Source organism: Centruroides sculpturatus, unplaced genomic scaffold, assembly GCF_000671375.1.
Source record: "Centruroides sculpturatus isolate CEXI.00-Female unplaced genomic scaffold, Cexi_2.0 scaffold371, whole genome shotgun sequence".
NCBI lineage: Eukaryota > Metazoa > Arthropoda > Arachnida > Scorpiones > Buthidae > Centruroides > Centruroides sculpturatus.
In genome coordinates, this window is record NW_019384600.1 from 266,541 (window position 1) to 283,535 (window position 16,995).

Below are 16,995 nucleotides of genomic sequence, written 5' to 3' on the forward strand. Positions count from 1 at the left end.
TCCTTGTAGGTATGTTTTTCCTTCAAATTCGAAGAATGATGTATGGCAAATCAAATCAGTTAACTCCAAAATGTGCTTATGGTATTTCATAGTATCTTTGATGTTAGCGAATAAAAAATCTCTCAAGGCACAAAATTTTTGCAAGGTGGTAATTTAATCAATGGGTATAAGGCCTTGTAATCTATGACAGTCATAAAATTTATATGGGAAAAAATCCAGGAGTCACCCTATTCAATAAAAAACACAGTCCAATTGGTGCAGAAACTAGCAAACACTAATAAAATTTAAAGATATAATATGCTACTGAATCAAATAAAATAAAATATCTTGTTATAGTTCATTATAAATATTAGAAGTACAGCAAAAGAACATAAATCAGAAATACATTAACTGTCATTACGTTTCTATATTCAATGGTTGACTCAACAGTGAATTTTCCGACGACACCATCCGTTCAATGATCTGACATCATGTTTTGTAGAAAAAAGAAACATTTCCATTGAAAGGGCACTTTTCATGATGGCTGACTTAATTGAGGAGAAGGCAATAATTGTGACTGTTTTGCTAAATAATTAAAGTAACTCGCTTAACCATTATTTGAATAAATCCTTTTATTCAAATGAACCCTTATCTGTATCATTTTCTTGTATACTGGTCTTTCTTTAATAATTTGAATTTCTTGAATATTTATATCATTAGGAAAAGGGCCAAATATCGGTCGTAATCAATTTTGGACAATTCGTGGAGCTTAATATTGACCAAATTATCCAACATAATCATGCAATCACATGTTTTATCACATACAGATTGTTCATTAATCTATCTGCTATTATAGCATCCACAGCAAAAGTGAATGAATAGTTTCTATAAGCAAAATTTACTTTTTCATAGAAGCCTTATGTTAGTTTGTTGAATACTCAACAGTCTTTCAGGTCATTGAGACCATTGAGCTCAATGGTGAAACAGCACTGACATCACTAGTCTCAACAGAAAACTTAATGGTCCATTTAAAAACATTGTTTTCTCACTGTTGAGTCAACTGTTAGAATATATAAACTGTTGAATATGTATGGAAAATATAAAACAATTCAAACACTGTACTTTCACTTTTAATCATGTAAAATATTTTCACACATACAGAATTAATAAATTCAAAATTTAATTTAAAAATAAAAAGATATAAAGTAACACAACATAACAACGTTCAAGGTATTAGATATTTCATTATGCATTAGATAAATAAAAATATATTAATTTTTAATTTATGGCATTATACTTGAAAGTTAATATTCAATGGCAGAACTACTGTACAATGGTGCAAAGTGGTTCATCTAAACCAGGACCTAGGCATGTACAACTTCATGAGACCCAGGCAAACTTGAATTAGGGATAATGTCTATTCGTGAACTAAATAAACTAGCAACTTTTGGCGTCCAAATAATCCATAGGATCTCCTGGACAATACACATCTTTTCAACTAAACTTTTCAATCTACAGAATAAAGGATAGAGATCTCAAGAGACTGAATAATTTTAAGTACAGGCATTTCTTATATGTAGGGGATTAAAAAATAAAAAGTTTTTAGAATAACGGATATTTTCTTGGGTATGCAGGAAATTCATTGTTCATGATACAATGGATTCTCAGAGCAACTGATGACTTTTGGCAGCCCAAGAACTCCATTAAAACAAAATTCTACTGTGTGTATATGTATGTATATATATTATGTTCCAAATTTCATCTAACTTTAATTTCATTCTATAAACCATCTCAATATAACAGAATTCAAGAACAGATATTTCACAGTATGTTATAAACAATCATATTAATCTTTTAATAAATCAAAAAATTAATAAAAATTTCAATATACCAATTTCTGATTGAGAAGGTATAAGTTTTCTCACTGCTTGAACAGCAGCTATTCTTTGATCTGGATCTTCATTTAATTCGTGCTTTGCTTTGACTTGGGTGACCTCTGATAAGGCCCATCCATATTCTGCCATTCTGCATGATACTTTACCTTCCACTTTGAAACTCTGGATTAAACACTACTTTTATATTTTATTTTATGTCCTAAAATAAAAAATTTACAAATTCAAAATAGTTATCTATATATAATATACATTATATATTTTCAAGATTTTGTAAATTATTTAATTGATATTATATTAATATAATAAGATTTACATAAAATGGTTGTATGTAATGAAAAAAAACAGAAATATACCCAAATATATATCTGATAATGTTTGTAGATAACAGACAAAATGTTCATATCATTAAATAATTCTACTACTTTTTGGTATATTTGTGTGTGTTTTCTATAAGATTTACAAATGTAACAAACGTAAATGTAAAATATAAAGTCTATAATGTAATAATGATATCAATAAAATAAAAAATTAAATTCTATTCATAATATCTAGTATAATTAAGGAACTTAAAATATTTTCTATAATAAGTTATTATATGTTTTAATAAAATAACAAATACATCATTATTATTACTAAATTACTAAATAAATTTTTATAAATTATTGCTAAAATAAAATGTACTCAAATATTTGAAGTCAAGTTTCTCATCTATTATATAATATTGCAAATTTCTGTTGAACTATTATATTTTTATTTCAGTTCTTTTCCTTAAATGATTCATTTTGCTTCTATAGTCTAATTCACAAAATTTATTTCATAGGTCAATAATCTAATATCTAATAATGAGATTATATGAAAATCCTTTTTTAATATTAAAAAATTTATCATTGTTGTGAATAGTCTAAATTATCTAAAAACTGTAAATTTAAAAATATATGCATTAAAATTTATTTCTCTTAAAATTATTAATAAAGTTTTTTATTCAGTTTAATAAATGCAAAATAAAAAACCTTTATACATATATTTAAAATTTTTCATTTAAGATTAAAAAAATAATTACTACTAGAAAGTTCCATAATTTTTAAAATCAATCATGGAAGGAAGGAAATGCACTAAATTATGTATTTAAGACAATAATTTAAAAATCATTCATTCATTTTAATATTCAATCATACATCCATAGTACATAATGATATAGAACAATCAAACTACAAATAATTAATCTTTGAACCTAAAATAAAGCAAACTATATACTTTATCACATAAATATTTATTGTTCCTTAAATCTACATTATATAATTGTTCACTTTAGTAAAAACATTTATCATGTATAAATTTCAAAAACAAAATAGCTTTACATTTTAAATCCAAAAATTATCAGTCAAAGATATCTATGTACGTCACTGTCAAGTTATTTTGCACCCTAGGCAAAGTTTACAAGTATGTCCCTATGTCCCTTATTTCACAAGTTGTATATCTTTGAAAATGAAAGTTTAAATATAAAAATTAAAAATTATTTTGCATGCTTTATTTATAATATACAAAGTAATATACAATATGTAATCCATTTAAAACAGCCTTTTTTATCTTCTTTTTTAATTAATTTGAAAATTCTCTGTTATAATTCTTTTATTCAAATCATTTAGAAACAAAAAAGAACCAAGACTTAATTAGTAAAACAGTGTGATGTGTGAGGGATAAGAAAAAAAAATTAATACCTAAATCATATATCACTATTTAATTTAATATTTTAGTGAAGTATGAATTAAGCATAGCTTGAAATTTTGCACCCCCCCTTTATGGCTTGTGTCCTAGTTTGCCTAAATAGTAGCACCAGCCCTGCATGTATACATAGTTAACTCTCAATAATGTAAAATTTAATATTTCAAATCATGATTAGAAATCAATATATTTTTATAAAATCAGAAAAATTAAATATAGTGGGTGATCAGTTAACGAACAAATCAGATAGAGAACACTTTCGCGAAAGATTTTTATGTTTGGACAACAAACACATGATCGAATAACAAACTCCTCACAGAACAAACACAATAAGAAGCGATGTAAAATAATAAATATTGATTGGTCTTCCCTTGTCTTCAGAAAATTCAAAACTTTTGGAGCGCAGGAGACGTCAACATCAACGCTCAATTCAGTATATACTGATCACATAGTATTCCTCTGAACATTGAAACTCTCCCTTGTAATTCCAGTCTTTTATTTTTCTGACAGAAACAATTTTTTATAGTATTCTTGAAACTGTCAGGTGGGCATTCGTTAAGTTTTGCATCAGTTTTTTATTTTCAAAAGGTGAGAGTATAATAGCAAAGGTAGAGAGTAGATAGATGTCTAATGTCTGTTGTTGCTGGGCAGTATGGCTTGAACAGCTCTACAGTAGGCTGCAGTTCAATCTTATCTACGAAAGATACTGTATAATCAAGAAGACTCAAGCAGCTTAAGGAGTAACAAAAATCACATCTGATAAATAAAGAACATTGAAGATCTCATAATGGAACCTGAAACTGATCTGACGACAGAAGAACGCCAAGAACTCTTGAATGAAGAACACCAAGAAACTCAGCAAGATATGTTTTCTTCTGAAAGAGAATCCAAACCAGGTTGAGGTTAATAGGCTTAGGGATCTCTACAGTTATAATGCTATTAATTATTTCTGAAAAATCTTGAACAGAGAAAAGCAATTGATATTAGACAGATTCTTTAACCCCACACAAATGGAAAAAACATGACTAATAAAAATGCAAGACTGTGTATATATGTATTTTTATTATTACATATAAATAAATGTAGTAAGAAAGTATATATTTTTATTTTTTGAGGTCTCCAGAATGAATTAATCAAATTCCCATAAAAACCTATGGTAAATCGATAATCAGTCAATGAATAATTTGGATAGTGAACAAAGTCTTGGAACGGATTATGCTTGTTAACTGATCACCCACTGTACTTTTTTAGTATTCAATCATATGTAAAATACAGAATAATAAAATGAATTGTAAAAAATAACTAGGTATTTTCCAGGAAAATAAAACTGAGCTCTGCAGTGTACAAAACTAAAACTGTAAAAACAAATGAGTTTAAAACTTATTGAAATCTAAAACAAAAAACTGACATAGAGATCAATGTAAATTGACAGTGGTCGTAAAATAACTGACATGTGGTGTACATGACAAGCTTACAACTGGCAATAAGCTCTTAGATCAGGGATGGCTAAACCTTGTCACAATAGGAGGTGTACACTACTTATCAAAATTAGACAAGAGCCACATCCTCGGTTTATAGCATTTTAACTACACATAATATAATTATCACTATTCTATAGTAAATATCACTATTACTTTATTGACCTAATCATCATAAAGTACCAGTAATCAATCATTTAACTCTTTTGACTGTATGAATATGACTTAAGCTATCAGTTGCCTGTTAAGATAAAGTTTTGAGTTTCACTTACAGTTTCTGTGTATATAGCAATATGTGATAGAAAACTTACAAAAATATTATATATGTGTATCAATAGTAAGTAGCAAGTTCATAAGAATAAAGTGTGTAAGTACTGGTACATGGGAGCCACAATAAGAATCTAGAAGTCACATATAGCTTGAAAGCCACAGTTTAGCCACCCTGCCAAAGATTTTATATGGCAAGCTTTGACCTTGAATATCTCAGCCCATAGATTGATTTTCAAAATTCCAGATTTGTCACGATATCAGTCTTGCTCAGTTGCACATATTTGTAAAAAATCATGTTTAATGGTCATGTTGTTGCTTTAAATTTCAATCACAGACAAAACACTTTTTGACTTACACAGAGCTCTACTCAATTATATCAGTACATGCATTTCTTTTTTTCCTTTGAAATAAAATTTTATGAATAATTAAATGCCAAATATTGAGTAAAAGTGAAATGAATATTTTATCTATTTCACTTCATGACTTTTACTAAAAATTTTTATTAAATTTTATATATTTTGATTTAATTTTTATCAATAAAATTAATTGATCGACAATAAAGAGAAAATCTTCCTTTAACTAAAACCTAAAAATAATCAAAGCAAAACCTATCTTTTGATATAATACTACTAAATGTTTTAGTCTATGATATTACATTAAAAATGCAATATTACTTACAGAATAGCAATTAACACACAATACTTTAAAGCAATGCAGACAAATTTGATATAACATAACCAATTTGATTAGAAGCTTCAAATTATTTTTAAATGTGGAAATAACTATAATAAACCTTGATTTTATAATAAATATAAAAACAGAAAAATGGAAATAATGAAGTTTTATCTTTATAGTAGTTAAACTTAATATATCACTCATAAAACCAACACCAGCAAATAACAAGAAAAAAGGAAAATTTACGAACTTTTTCATCTATGTGAAATAGACATCAGGTATATTTTTGTTAGCCGTTTGTTCGATATTATATATACCTGAGGATGTTTATTTCACAAAGACAAACATTTGTAAATTTTCCTTTTTACTTGTTATTTGCTAGTGTTAGTTTTGAGTGATATATTTATACAAAAACAGTTTTTGAGATGTGTTAAACTTAATATGTAGTAAAAAGATTAATACAGTAGTTGACAGTTCTTTGTAGTAAGATATTATATATAAAAAAATTATAGCTTCTGGGCTCAAATCCCTGGCTATAAAAAATGTTTAGAGTATATCATCAATTTACAGTAATCATCATCATCAGTTTGAGATAAACCATCAATTTTCATATCTGCAAATTTATAAAACATTAGACTGCTTTTTAACAATACAGTAATACCTCGACTTACGCGAACCCGGAGTTACGCCATTGTCAAATCTCATTGATTCGTCCTTTGTTTGAGCACGACACAACTCTTGATTACTCACACCCTCCACACTATTGTTCAGCTTACATGTTCGGACGTGTCGCATAGCTACAATTTATTTTGTGTTATTTATTTCTGTGTTTATTTATATCTACGAAGACTTGAGAGACTCTATGTGGTGATTTCTTGTAACAGTGAACGAATCAAAGGCAAAATACGATTAACGAGAACATTTATTAGCTTATATACATCCGACTTGGATTTTACACAAATTGCAAAATTATACCCCGACTTACGCAAATTCGACTTATGCGGTTATTGCTCAGTCCCTCCTATCGCGTAAGTTCGGGGTATTACTGTATAAAATTTGGGAAAAAGTGCATCTAGGTAGTGCAAAAGTCAGTTTTTAATACATATCAGTCAACCACCTATTTTGCATGCTTCGCAAGTAGATGTGCACCTTGGTGCCAGATATCACTCTCATCTCAGCACCCGGGTGGGAGCCCCACACCCCCTAAAACTATATAACATCAAGTACTCCACCAACAGTCAAGTAGGCTACTCAAAGCCAGCATAGTCACACGGGCCAAATAATTAAACACCATATTCTCGAAGTACCGCCATAGAAGCACTTCTACCAAAATTTGTCTCGATCACATTATAAATATCAATAATAAATTGCATCTTATTAACTGAAACAAACATTTCCAATCCAATTTCTAAATTTTCATGTGGACAGATTATAAAAAATTAGTTATTAAATCCAAAAAAAAAAAATTATGCAGACAGTATTCATTAACAATTTACAAAATTCAGAATAAAAAGCATCAATTTAAATCTGATTTAATTAAGTAAAATCATTTATATAAATTGTTGATTGTATTAAATGAATTATAAAAAAAAATTAATACTGTAAATGTATATTATCACACACTCAATTTATTTAAATTAATAAAGGTATTTGCCTTCTAATTAACAATGAATATAGCATAACTTAATTGAAATTATTGAAAAGTCTTTTATGATTTCATTAATATTTTTTGTAAACATGTACAGTACCCTTTTGATAATATGGTGTAAGTTTCTACTATACGATCAATTAGAAGATATCAACTTACCTTTCGTTTATAAACGGGCTAAGATGAGATCACCCGTTATTATTCAATCTATATAAATGTTTAAGAAATACTGAAATTATTAATAAAATGAAAAAGTTGCTATTGATAAGTCTGTCATCTAAAACCATTCATTTTCAACAATTAACTTAGTAGCACCTCTGACGGATAAAATGATTAGCAACCTAACCGATCCTAATTCGAAATGTTTACACATATTTCTGAATTATTATTAACATATAGCGGATGTGTATTTCGTGAATAGAAAAAAAATTGATTCGATATGTTATTTTTAATTCAGATTATAGATTATGTTAAGTTTAAATTATATATTCGAAAAGTTTTAACTCTTAATTTCGGCTGTGGAACTACGAATACCGTGACAAATGTAACATTTTTACAATAAAATAATTTTTTAAAATTTACTTTCTGTACATATTCTGAATGAAAAAAAAAAATGAAAAACTATCCTGGATAAAAGTAACTTTTTTTAAAATTTATATGAAACTTTATTTAAGACATATGGCCACGTCGATGGCGAGTTAGAAAAGTTTTTCAAACTGTTTCATTTAATTTCATTTTTGTTTTTTTCCGTCCTGTATTTACTAAAAGGCCTTTTTTCAAGTCCATTGTGAGTTCGACAAGGCCGTCCAGATGATGGCTGATATAACCCAACTTCTAGGACAAACGTCCCGTAAAACATTCCTAGTGTTGTTCGGTGATCGATCGCGAGTCCCCCAGAGCAGCCAATTTGGCCGTCTATATTAATAACCACGAATTTATATGATTTTTACGATTACAATATAAATGAAAAAATATATGAATCAGAAAAATTGACTCTAATCATCGCAAGTTTTTATTTATTTATTTTATTTTATTAATTCTTGTGGACCATAAAATGCATTTTGCTTTTTTTATACTCATCAAGATGACCAAGTGGTAAGGGACAGGGTTCTACATAGCTTAATCGTTTTTTATAACTCCTGATAAATTACTGTGCCATTGAAAATTTTTGAGACGGTCATACCTCCAGAATGGTGGCAGAATGTTGACCGGTTTGACCATCTAGAACAAGGGTGGACAACATGAGGCCCGCGGGCCGCATGCGGCCCGCCTGGAGTCGTGTTGCGGCCCGCGGAGCTTGGTCAAATGAACGTAAATGTTAACTTTATTGTACATATCACCAAATGAACATTAGAAAAGTTAAGAAGGTTTGGAAGAATTCTATGAAATGTATTTGGACAAGGATAAATATACTGCGTTTTACAAACATGCTCTGTCGATGGTTTCGCTATTTAGAAACACTTATGCGTGTGAACGACTTTTTAGTCGCATGAAGTACATCAAATCACAAGTGAGAACACGAATTACTGATGTTCATTTGGAAAACTGTTTGCGTGTAGCGACATTAGTCGAGATCAATTTTGATGCACTTAGTTCTGTAAAACAAAGTCAGATGTCTCATTTTTAAATATTTTTAAATTGTCTAATAAATATGTTTCTCGGTTATTGAATAAGTGATTCTCAATTATGTTTAATTTTCTTCAAAAAAAATAAATATACCTATTTTTTTGTGTTTATTTACATTAAACCAGGCAAGTGTTTGACCACGATCTCACCTACTGGAAAGCAACGATGTGGTTGAAGCTGTAGCACGCTTGCTTGTTTATTTAAATTAACAAAAAAAAATTAGGTGCGTGGCCCGGCAGGAAATATTGTTTCTGAAATTTGGCCCGCCTGCTAAAAAGGTTGGCCACCCCTGATCTAGAAGATCATCGTAAATACTACGTTCTGAGTAGTTATTCTTTATTTATAATTCATGTTGTTCAACCTCGCTATGAACCCGGTCTCCTGTATTATACAAAACCGTGAACTCCTATTGTATATAGATTTAATATCTTTGTGTTACTCGCATTTGACATCTCAATCTCTGCCTTTCAATCGCTTTGAGGACCGGACATCTGAAGTAGTAAAGGCACCAGCCTGCTACTCTAGAGAATCTTACTTGTTAGTATCACAGAATTCCACACAGCTGTCCATAAGTGACATCCACACTAGAAGGGAGGGAGGCGGTCATGACAAGTCGGACAGAAGGGAGGGGAGGGTTGAACTTCAATGGTAGTATGTTTTATTCCATTAACTTTTACACGATTTATACATTTTATTATGCAGAAATTGATAAAGATTCTGACGGTGGTTGAGTTTTGCTGGATGTCCGAAGGGGAAAGGGGTTACGGAAACTTGGACTAGAGGGAGAGTAAAAATTTCAAGAAAAATGCGGATATAATTTATGGACAGCCCCAACATACCATCTGGCAAACGTTGGTTTGGCTTTGGTTAATAATCGGGTTTGTGGATTTTTTATTATATACTATCTGGAATTCAACATCTTTTTGTTATATATACAGGCATACCTCGACTTACGTCGTTTCGAGTTACGTCGTTCCCGATTATACGTCGCTTGTTAAAAAAGTATATGGAAAAATAAAAATCAAGTTTAAGTCATTTTATTCGACTTTACGTCTGTCCGCTACAAATATTGAAGTCATAATATGACTAGAAAAACCTTTAAAGCACATAAAATCATATTAAAATATATACAAGTATGTACTGTATTTACAGTACATGCATTCGTAAATTTAGATTACTTTTTTTGTACTATATTAAAAACTAAAATTTATTTGTTTGTAAGCTTAAAATAGATTTTTATTTGCCATATATTATTAAAAATGCATTAATAAATAAAATACAGAACCGGAAATGGTAATTTACGGTTTAGCCTAGTGATAAGTAGATTCGGAGACAAGTAAATTCGACTTACGTCGTTCTCCTGGAACCAATTACCGACGTAAGGCGAGGTANCAAAATAAAAAACCTTTATACATATATTTAAAATTTTTCATTTAAGATTAAAAAAATAATTACTACTAGAAAGTTCCATAATTTTTAAAATCAATCATGGAAGGAAGGAAATGCACTAAATTATGTATTTAAGACAATAATTTAAAAATCATTCATTCATTTTAATATTCAATCATACATCCATAGTACATAATGATATAGAACAATCAAACTACAAATAATTAATCTTTGAAACTAAAATAAAGCAAACTATATACTTTATCACATAAATATTTATTGTTCCTTAAATCTACATTATATAATTGTTCACTTTAGTAAAAACATTTATCATGTATAAATTTCAAAAACAAAATAGCTTTACATTTTAAATCCAAAAATTATCAGTCAAAGATATCTATGTACGTCACTGTCAAGTTATTTTGCACCCTAGGCAAAGTTTACAAGTATGTCCCTATGTCCCTTATTTCACAAGTTGTATATCTTTGAAAATGAAAGTTTAAATATAAAAATTAAAAATTATTTTGCATGCTTTATTTATAATATACAAAGTAATATACAATATGTAATCCATTTAAAACAGCCTTTTTTATCTTCTTTTTTAATTAATTTGAAAATTCTCTGTTATAATTCTTTTATTCAAATCATTTAGAAACAAAAAAGAACCAAGACTTAATTAGTAAAACAGTGTGATGTGTGAGGGATAAGAAAAAAAAATTAATACCTAAATCATATATCACTATTTAATTTAATATTTTAGTGAAGTATGAATTAAGCATAGCTTGAAATTTTGCACCCCCCCTTTATGGCTTGTGTCCTAGTTTGCCTAAATAGTAGCACCAGCCCTGCATGTATACATAGTTAACTCTCAATAATGTAAAATTTAATATTTCAAATCATGATTAGAAATCAATATATTTTTATAAAATCAGAAAAATTAAATATAGTGGGTGATCAGTTAACGAACAAATCAGATAGAGAACACTTTCGCGAAAGATTTTTATGTTTGGACAACAAACACATGATCGAATAACAAACTCCTCACAGAACAAACACAATAAGAAGCGATGTAAAATAATAAATATTGATTGGTCTTCCCTTGTCTTCAGAAAATTCAAAACTTTTGGAGCGCAGGAGACGTCAACATCAACGCTCAATTCAGTATATACTGATCACATAGTATTCCTCTGAACATTGAAACTCTCCCTTGTAATTCCAGTCTTTTATTTTTCTGACAGAAACAATTTTTTATAGTATTCTTGAAACTGTCAGGTGGGCATTCGTTAAGTTTTGCATCAGTTTTTTATTTTCAAAAGGTGAGAGTATAATAGCAAAGGTAGAGAGTAGATAGATGTCTAATGTCTGTTGTTGCTGGGCAGTATGGCTTGAACAGCTCTACAGTAGGCTGCAGTTCAATCTTATCTACGAAAGATACTGTATAATCAAGAAGACTCAAGCAGCTTAAGGAGTAACAAAAATCACATCTGATAAATAAAGAACATTGAAGATCTCATAATGGAACCTGAAACTGATCTGACGACAGAAGAACGCCAAGAACTCTTGAATGAAGAACACCAAGAAACTCAGCAAGATATGTTTTCTTCTGAAAGAGAATCCAAACCAGGTTGAGGTTAATAGGCTTAGGGATCTCTACAGTTATAATGCTATTAATTATTTCTGAAAAATCTTGAACAGAGAAAAGCAATTGATATTAGACAGATTCTTTAACCCCACACAAATGGAAAAAACATGACTAATAAAAATGCAAGACTGTGTATATATGTATTTTTATTATTACATATAAATAAATGTAGTAAGAAAGTATATATTTTTATTTTTTGAGGTCTCCAGAATGAATTAATCAAATTCCCATAAAAACCTATGGTAAATCGATAATCAGTCAATGAATAATTTGGATAGTGAACAAAGTCTTGGAACGGATTATGCTTGTTAACTGATCACCCACTGTACTTTTTTAGTATTCAATCATATGTAAAATACAGAATAATAAAATGAATTGTAAAAAATAACTAGGTATTTTCCAGGAAAATAAAACTGAGCTCTGCAGTGTACAAAACTAAAACTGTAAAAACAAATGAGTTTAAAACTTATTGAAATCTAAAACAAAAAACTGACATAGAGATCAATGTAAATTGACAGTGGTCGTAAAATAACTGACATGTGGTGTACATGACAAGCTTACAACTGGCAATAAGCTCTTAGATCAGGGATGGCTAAACCTTGTCACAATAGGAGGTGTACACTACTTATCAAAATTAGACAAGAGCCACATCCTTGGTTTATAGCATTTTAACTACACATAATATAATTATCACTATTCTATAGTAAATATCACTATTACTTTATTGACCTAATCATCATAAAGTACCAGTAATCAATCATTTAACTCTTTTGACTGTATGAATATGACTTAAGCTATCAGTTGCCTGTTAAGATAAAGTTTTGAGTTTCACTTACAGTTTCTGTGTATATAGCAATATGTGATAGAAAACTTACAAAAATATTATATATGTGTATCAATAGTAAGTAGCAAGTTCATAAGAATAAAGTGTGTAAGTACTGGTACATGGGAGCCACAATAAGAATCTAGAAGTCACATATAGCTTGAAAGCCACAGTTTAGCCACCCTGCCAAAGATTTTATATGGCAAGCTTTGACCTTGAATATCTCAGCCCATAGATTGATTTTCAAAATTCCAGATTTGTCATGATATCAGTCTTGCTCAGTTGCACATATTTGTAAAAAATCATGTTTAATGGTCATGTTGTTGCTTTAAATTTCAATCACAGACAAAACACTTTTTGACTTACACAGAGCTCTACTCAATTATATCAGTACATGCATTTCTTTTTTTCCTTTGAAATAAAATTTTATGAATAATTAAATGCCAAATATTGAGTAAAAGTGAAATGAATATTTTATCTATTTCACTTCATGACTTTTACTAAAAATTTTTATTAAATTTTATATATTTTGATTTAATTTTTATCAATAAAATTAATTGATCGACAATAAAGAGAAAATCTTCCTTTAACTAAAACCTAAAAATAATCAAAGCAAAACCTATCTTTTGATATAATACTACTAAATGTTTTAGTCTATGATATTACATTAAAAATGCAATATTACTTACAGAATAGCAATTAACACACAATACTTTAAAGCAATGCAGACAAATTTGATATAACATAACCAATTTGATTAGAAGCTTCAAATTATTTTTAAATGTGGAAATAACTATAATAAACCTTGATTTTATAATAAATATAAAAACAGAAAAATGGAAATAATGAAGTTTTATCTTTATAGTAGTTAAACTTAATATATCACTCATAAAACCAACACCAGCAAATAACAAGAAAAAAGGAAAATTTACGAACTTTTTCATCTATGTGAAATAGACATCAGGTATATTTTTGTTAGCCGTTTGTTCGATATTATATATACCTGAGGATGTTTATTTCACAAAGACAAACATTTGTAAATTTTCCTTTTTACTTGTTATTTGCTAGTGTTAGTTTTGAGTGATATATTTATACAAAAACAGTTTTTGAGATGTGTTAAACTTAATATGTAGTAAAAAGATTAATACAGTAGTTGACAGTTCTTTGTAGTAAGATATTATATATAAAAAAATTATAGCTTCTGGGCTCAAATCCCTGGCTATAAAAAATGTTTAGAGTATATCATCAATTTACAGTAATCATCATCATCAGTTTGAGATAAAACATCAATTTTCATATCTGCAAATTTATAAAACATTAGACTGCTTTTTAACAATACAGTAATACCTCGACTTACGCGAACCCGGAGTTACGCCATTGTCAAATCTCATTGATTCGTCCTTTGTTTGAGCACGACACAACTCTTGATTACTCACACCCTCCACACTATTGTTCAGCTTACATGTTCGGACGTGTCGCATAGCTACAATTTATTTTGTGTTATTTATTTCTGTGTTTATTTATATCTACGAAGACTTGAGAGACTCTATGTGGTGATTTCTTGTAACAGTGAACGAATCAAAGGCAAAATACGATTAACGAGAACATTTATTAGCTTATATACATCCGACTTGGATTTTACACAAATTGCAAAATTATACCCCGACTTACGCAAATTCGACTTATGTGGTTATTGCTCAGTCCCTCCTATCGCGTAAGTTCGGGGTATTACTGTATAAAATTTGGGAAAAAGTGCATCTAGGTAGTGCAAAAGTCAGTTTTTAATACATATCAGTCAACCACCTATTTTGCATGCTTCGCAAGTAGATGTGCACCTTGGTGCCAGATATCACTCTCATCTCAGCACCCGGGTGGGAGCCCCACACCCCCTAAAACTATATAACATCAAGTACTCCACCAACAGTCAAGTAGGCTACTCAAAGCCAGCATAGTCACACGGGCCAAATAATTAAACACCATATTCTCGAAGTACCGCCATAGAAGCACTTCTACCAAAATTTGTCTCGATCACATTATAAATATCAATAATAAATTGCATCTTATTAACTGAAACAAACATTTCCAATCCAATTTCTAAATTTTCATGTGGACAGATTATAAAAAATTAGTTATTAAATCCAAAAAAAAAAAATTATGCAGACAGTATTCATTAACAATTTACAAAATTCAGAATAAAAAGCATCAATTTAAATCTGATTTAATTAAGTAAAATCATTTATATAAATTGTTGATTGTATTAAATGAATTATAAAAAAAAATTAATACTGTAAATGTATATTATCACACACTCAATTTATTTAAATTAATAAAGGTATTTGCCTTCTAATTAACAATGAATATAGCATAACTTAATTGAAATTATTGAAAAGTCTTTTATGATTTCATTAATATTTTTTGTAAACATGTACAGTACCCTTTTGATAATATGGTGTAAGTTTCTACTATACGATCAATTAGAAGATATCAACTTACCTTTCGTTTATAAACGGGCTAAGATGAGATCACCCGTTATTATTCAATCTATATAAATGTTTAAGAAATACTGAAATTATTAATAAAATGAAAAAGTTGCTATTGATAAGTCTGTCATCTAAAACCATTCATTTTCAACAATTAACTTAGTAGCACCTCTGACGGATAAAATGATTAGCAACCTAACCGATCCTAATTCGAAATGTTTACACATATTTCTGAATTATTATTAACATATAGCGGATGTGTATTTCGTGAATAGAAAAAAAATTGATTCGATATGTTATTTTTAATTCAGATTATAGATTATGTTAAGTTTAAATTATATATTCGAAAAGTTTTAACTCTTAATTTCGGCTGTGGAACTACGAATACCGTGACAAATGTAACATTTTTACAATAAAATAATTTTTTAAAATTTACTTTCTGTACATATTCTGAATGAAAAAAAAAAATGAAAAACTATCCTGGATAAAAGTAACTTTTTTTAAAATTTATATGAAACTTTATTTAAGACATATGGCCACGTCGATGGCGAGTTAGAAAAGTTTTTCAAACTGTTTCATTTAATTTCATTTTTGTTTTTTTCCGTCCTGTATTTACTAAAAGGCCTTTTTTCAAGTCCATTGTGAGTTCGACAAGGCCGTCCAGATGATGGCTGATATAACCCAACTTCTAGGACAAACGTCCCGTAAAACATTCCTAGTGTTGTTCGGTGATCGATCGCGAGTCCCCCAGAGCAGCCAATTTGGCCGTCTGTATTAATAACCACGAATTTATATGATTTTTACGATTACAATATAAATGAAAAAATATATGAATCAGAAAAATTGACTCTAATCATCGCAAGTTTTTATTTATTTATTTTATTTTATTAATTCTTGTGGACCATAAAATGCATTTTGCTTTTTTTATACTCATCAAGATGACCAAGTGGTAAGGGACAGGGTTCTACATAGCTTAATCGTTTTTTATAACTCCTGATAAATTACTGTGCCATTGAAAATTTTTGAGACGGTCATACCTCCAGAATGGTGGCAGAATGTTGACCGGTTTGACCATCTAGAACAAGGGTGGACAACATGAGGCCCGCGGGCCGCATGCGGCCCGCCTGGAGTCGTGTTGCGGCCCGCGGAGCTTGGTCAAATGAACGTAAATGTTAACTTTATTGTACATATCAGCAAATGAACATTAGAAAAGTTAAGAAGGTTTGGAAGAATTCTATGAAATGTATTTGGACAAGGATAAATATACTGCGTTTTACAAACATGCTCTGTCGATGGTTTCGCTATTTAGAAACACTTATGCGTGTGAACGACTTTTTAGTCGCATGAAGTACATCAAATCACAAGTGA